Here is a 5,817-nt window from a genome sequence, read left to right as displayed (position 1 = left end):
AAAGGTAAAATTCAGATCATTGTTGTTGAAATTTTTACAAGAGTGAAAAAGGGAGAAAACAGTCCAGAAGAGGTCCTCAGTCGACTTGCCATCTTTAAAATTTGGTTGAAGAGGGGCCAAATGAAATCCTTCGATATATTATTTTTCGAATGTATTGTTCCCATCTTTTTGCATGAATTTCTCGAACACAGCGTTTAACCAGAGTTGGAAAAGCCAAAGAGGACCTCCTACACTGATCGGAGAGTTGATTCGAAGACAGTCAACTAAGTGGCCAAGTTCCTCGAACAAGTGTCCTAGGATTAGCTTGGCCAAATTAAATCTATAACCTTCATGTAAGAGGACAGCCAAAGGAATAAATAGCTTCTGCATTTGGACACTTCTGGAGCAGAAAATAATAGCATTCAACCAATAATACAGAAATACAACATGCTCATCATCAGTCATAGGCTCGTTCTCTTGTCCCATATTTTGAGCAATAATTCACTGTAGGAAGTCTTGTGGACTACTTTATAGTCTCTACTTGGTTGCGCATCGAAGGTTAGTTCGGAAAAACTTACTGGAAGACCAATAATGGTAGCCACATCAAGCAAAAAAAGTCCAATCATTCCACAAGGAAGATGGAAGTTGTTTGTGGTTTTATTCCAGAAGTTTACGACTGCCCCAATCATCCAATGGTGAGTCATGGGTGTGAAGTGGGAAAGTTGAAAGAGTTCTTGGATACCAAGGGTTCTCCAAGCAGCACCCATTTCTGATTCAAGGCGCCTGTGCCAGGCTCAGAAGTTAGCTCCTCGAGGAGTAATTTTAGAGTTGTTCCTAAAGGGTTTCTGCTGGTTAATAAAAAGAGCAATAAGGAGATTTTGTTTGATGAGCAAATCTTCCCCTTTTGCATTAAGGAAGAAGTTGATACGCTTGTTGGCACGCTCCAAAGTTCGAATGGGGCCAACGAAACAGTGGGTCTCGCCGTCGATAGTGAAAGGGATGAGGATCCTCTTATCATCGAGTTTTGGTTGAGGATTGATAAACCCCATTTGTAGGATTTATCTTGTGCTTGATTTAGAGGGTTTTATCATCTTTTCCCACATTTATTCAATGAAATAGCATGGTTTTGTAAATTCTCCTTTAATTGTGCTTTAGAGTGAAAACATGATTTTTAGGTCCTTAATTGTTTAATCTTAACTTACCTTTGATTCCATTAGATGTCTTGATATGTTTGTTAAGTGATTTCAGATTTAGGAGGCAAAGATTGGATCAAGGAAATGAAGGAAAAGCATGTAAAAATGGAGAACTCATGAAGAAATAATAGAATCGCAAAAGCTGTCAAGCCGACCTCTTTGCACTTAAACGACCATAACTTAAGCTACAGAGGTCCAAATGATGCGGTTTTAGTTGCGTTGGAAAGCTAACATCTGGGGCTTCGAAACGATATAAGATTTTCCATAGTTGCTACACGTATGGTGACGTGTACGTGCACTGTATGTGCATGCGTCGTTGCTGCCATATGAACCACTTAAAGTAATACGTGGCCAGCGAATTCTAAAGCCTTATGGGCCCAATCCAACTTATTTCTGATGTTATTTAAGCCAAGGATTGAAGAGGAATCAACATACTTTACATACTTTTGATCATTAGTTTAGTTTAGGTTAGTTTTAGGGTTTGATAAAATGCTTGGTTGGATTTTAGAGTAGATTTTAGTGCTCTTGGCTTGGGAAGGTAACTTAAGAACTCTTGAGTTACTAATGTCCAAGTGATTGACGATTGGGAGCCATTAACTCTAGATCTCACTAATTGATTTGGTGGAGAACTAGGATTTATGGACTTGGATTGATATAGCTCATTTGACTTTTCTCTACTATTAGTTAGGGGTTAACTTAGTGGGATTGATCCTTGCCAATTCTCATGTTGTGGTTAGTGACTAGGATAGAGATCCTTGACCACCAAACCTTGCCAATATCTTTTTAGCTATTAGTTTACTTCCTTGTCATTTATCTTTCATGTCTCTTATCAAAAATACCTCATAACCAATAACAAGGCACTTTATTGTAATTCCTATGGAGAACGACCCGAGGTTCAATACTTCGGTTTATAGATTTTAGGAGTTTGTTATTTGTGACAAACAAATTTGTGTATGAAAGGACTACTGTTGGTTTAGAAACTATACTTGCAACGAAACTTCATTTGTGAAATTCTAAACCACAAAAAAGTCCTCTCATCAAAATGGCGCCGTTGCCGGGGAATTACAATAGTGTTATATTATTGGTTATTGTATATATGTGAATATGGTGAATAGGTTTGTATTTTGCTTGTTTCTAGTTTTTGTTAGATTTATTTCGGTTTTCCACTATGAATTCTCACTTTGGCTATGAGTTTGGTCCTAATTGTGTTGTAGGAAATGTGAACTTCAATGATGACACCCATTATGGATGGAACCAACAAAGATGGGAGGAGCCTCAAGGAATTGATCACTCCTATTAGCAACAACCTCCGGATACTTATAGGTATAATCCCCATCCTAATGCATGTCAATTCAATGGCTATGGTGAATCTTTTTATGACAATCAATTACCACCATCATATGCCTATAACTCTTATCCTCAATATGAACCTCAACCATACTCCCAAGCCTTCCCATACCAAGCACCCCCCTATGACCCATATCCATCATATGACCAATCACCCATACCATATTCTCATGACCATTATGAGCAAGAACCTTTGGAACCACCACAACCTTATCACAACTATTACCAAGAACCACCTCAATGCACACCATCTCCATACTCTTACCAAGAAAAACAACCTTCCTACTATGAACCCTCTCTCCAAAATGATGAACCTTTCTATCCACCCCAAGCCCCAATAGATGATTCTCTCACCTTGCTACTTCAAGGACAAGCGGATATGCAAAGGAACACCCTAGAGTTTGTGACCAACTTGATGAAGGTAGTGCATACTTTAGCCTACCAATGTTTGAACACTCAAGGTGCTTCCATAACCACATGTGAAGAATCAATTGAAGATCATAGCATGAAGGAGAGATTGGAAACTCTGATGGGAAATGAGGGATGCCACTTTGTGTTAGAACAATTGGAGGAGCCTATGAATGTTGAAGAAAAGGAAGAAGTTGTTGAAGATTTAGGAGATGTTGAAAGTCCATGGGAATGTAGCATCATGGAAAACTCTTCCAAGAAGCTTGATATTGATGTTGAAGAGGGTGCGCAACCTCTAAGGCATATCGTCGTTGGAAACTTGAAAGAGGTTTATCAAGAGATGGATTCAATCATGGATGAATTTCTATCTACAATGGAATCCTCTCCCATTGGACATGAAGTTGAAATTATAGAAGAATGTGCAAAACCTCCCACACCCTTGGTGAGCAATGAGAAAGAGAGCGAATCGGAATAAAGCTACCAAGGAGAAAAGTTGAATTCGTGTATATCGAAATTGAAGAATATGAAGAGGTTGATCAAGAGATGGATTCATTTATCAATGAATTCCTATCCAAAATTGAATCACCCCCAATTGGGAAAGAAATCGAAGTTCTTGAAGACAACACCAAGCCAAGTGACAAAAGGGAAAATGTTGAAATTGAAGAAGCTTGCGAAGAGGTGGAAACAACTAAAGAAGAGCCTAAAGAAGTAGACCTTGCATTGTCTAAGTGTGGGGAGGTCTCCCTCCCCAAGTCACCATCCAACACAACATTCAAGTGGGTAAAATTCTTATCCCTAAGCTTTACTTTCTCACTTGAATATGGTTTAATTGAAAATGATGGTCAACTTAGAGCTCTTTGTGGAATTAAGAGTAAAAAGGAGTTATGTAGTGGTTGGAGGTTTGGAATTAGGCTCATCAAGGTCAAAGCTTCAAAGTATAGGGACTATGATTGGATGAATGCTACTTTACATGGATCTAGGAAGAAGACTTGGTATGCTAGAGAGAATTCTGCTTGTTCTACTTGTCAACCGCCCGAACTGAAAACTCATGAAGATCCACAAGAAGACGGGTGCGAAAATAAGATATGGGATCCCAGATCGAAACATGGAGACCAACTAAGGGAGCTCATATCTTGGGTGTAACTCCATCCAAACTTGGTGAAGAAGGTTGGAATTTCTGTCAACCATTTGAAGAACAATGATCCTTGGAGGTTCAAGGATGAGTACAAGCATAAGCCACCATGACAAGGAGCTTCCCAAATGTCCAACTTAAGGACTTAAACTAAAAGTGCTAGGTGGGAGACACCCCACCATGGTAAACTCTTTCCATTCTCTTGTATGTATACTTAATAAGTGATTTGAGTTTCCATCATAGGTCGTTTTCTTCTTTAATATACTCTTATACATTTTGTTTTGATTGATAGGTTGTTATAGTGTGTTTTGATTCGTTTAGATTGTTGTTAAAGTAGGTTACTTGAACTGCAAGTTGTGTTTATTTTGACTTTGAAAATTTTTTCAAAAACTTAAAGATTTTTGTTAAATTTGAATTTTGGTTGCTTTAGAGTGTTTATAGGTTAGGAGAGTGTCAAATTCTATTTCTATGCTTCTAAAAAAAAAAGAGCATCATGCGCGCATACGCGTGGATTGAGAAATTCCACCCCAAGCCAAAAAACCCGAGAGTTGTACGGACGCTGCGCGCACATTGTGCCTTTGGCACAAAACCACTAACGCGTATGCGTACATGACGCATACGCGTCACTCTCGGGAAAAAAAAAAGCCATCGACGCGCGCGCCATGCGCGCGTACGCGTGGATCTGCACCCTTTTTTTTCCTCCTTTCTCCTTTCTTCTTCTTTCTTCTTTTCTTCTTCTTTCTTTCTACCTTTCTTCTTCCTCTCTTGAAAAAAAATTTAATAAAATAATAAAAAAAACAAAAAAAATAATAAATAAATAAAATGCTGAAAAAAAAAATTTTCTTCCATTTTCTTTTGTCTATTGCATTTGCATACTTTTATTCTTTGCATTTTAATTTTGTTTCTATAGTTTGTTTTCATTTTATTTTCTAAGTTTCTCATTTTAATAATGGTGTTGCATTCTTATACTCAATCGTTGAGACTTTCTTGCATTATTTTGGTGCCTCTTGACTTGTTTGATATTGTTGGGTGATGAAACTTTTAAATCAATGCTTAATCTTGTATGACTCTTGTGTCTTTGTGCATTGATATGACCTAATTTTGTCTTTCATTATCCACTTTTTCTTATTTGAACTTGATGCTCACTATGCTCTTCATTCTTCGACTTTACTCTTGCATCAAGTGTTAGTTCATATGCCCTTTGCCTATATTGTTTTCTCACTCACATGTTGTAGCTACCATGTAGTGAGAACCTTGCCCTTATTTGGCATTAGCCCCTGCCTATGTTCTCTTTGCTTTGATATCTTTGTTATAGGCTTAATTTTCTTTCTTTTTCTCTTCCTTTAGGTTGGCCACCAAGAAAAAAGGAAAAGGGAAAGCTTCGAAATGGGGCAACAAACAAGTCATCCGCACAACCTTTTGAGGAAGCTCATCAATTGGAGCAACCCATCCACCTTGCTCTTCTTTGCATGCACCGAAGACGGTGCAATCTTCAAGTGTGGGGAGGTCGTTCGACCGATCTCCATGGGTAACAATTTCCTTTTCAACACCAATTTTTTAGTTTCTTCGTTAGATAGTTGTTGCATTGCATGATAGGTTGCATGTTAGTTAGAATTTGTACATATTTTTACCATTTTTTTTCTATTAGGACTACTTGGTTAGGGTGATGATTTCTTTTCCAAGAAATTGTTTCTAAGGCAACCTACCAATTTGAAAATTTTTTGGTTGAACTTGCTTGAAAGAATTTATTTTGGAACA

The sequence above is a fragment of the Arachis ipaensis genome, chromosome B04 (assembly GCF_000816755.2).
Source record: "Arachis ipaensis cultivar K30076 chromosome B04, Araip1.1, whole genome shotgun sequence".
NCBI lineage: Eukaryota > Viridiplantae > Streptophyta > Magnoliopsida > Fabales > Fabaceae > Arachis > Arachis ipaensis.
The sequence above is the reverse complement of the archived record's forward strand: the minus strand, read 5'-3'. Positions refer to the sequence as shown.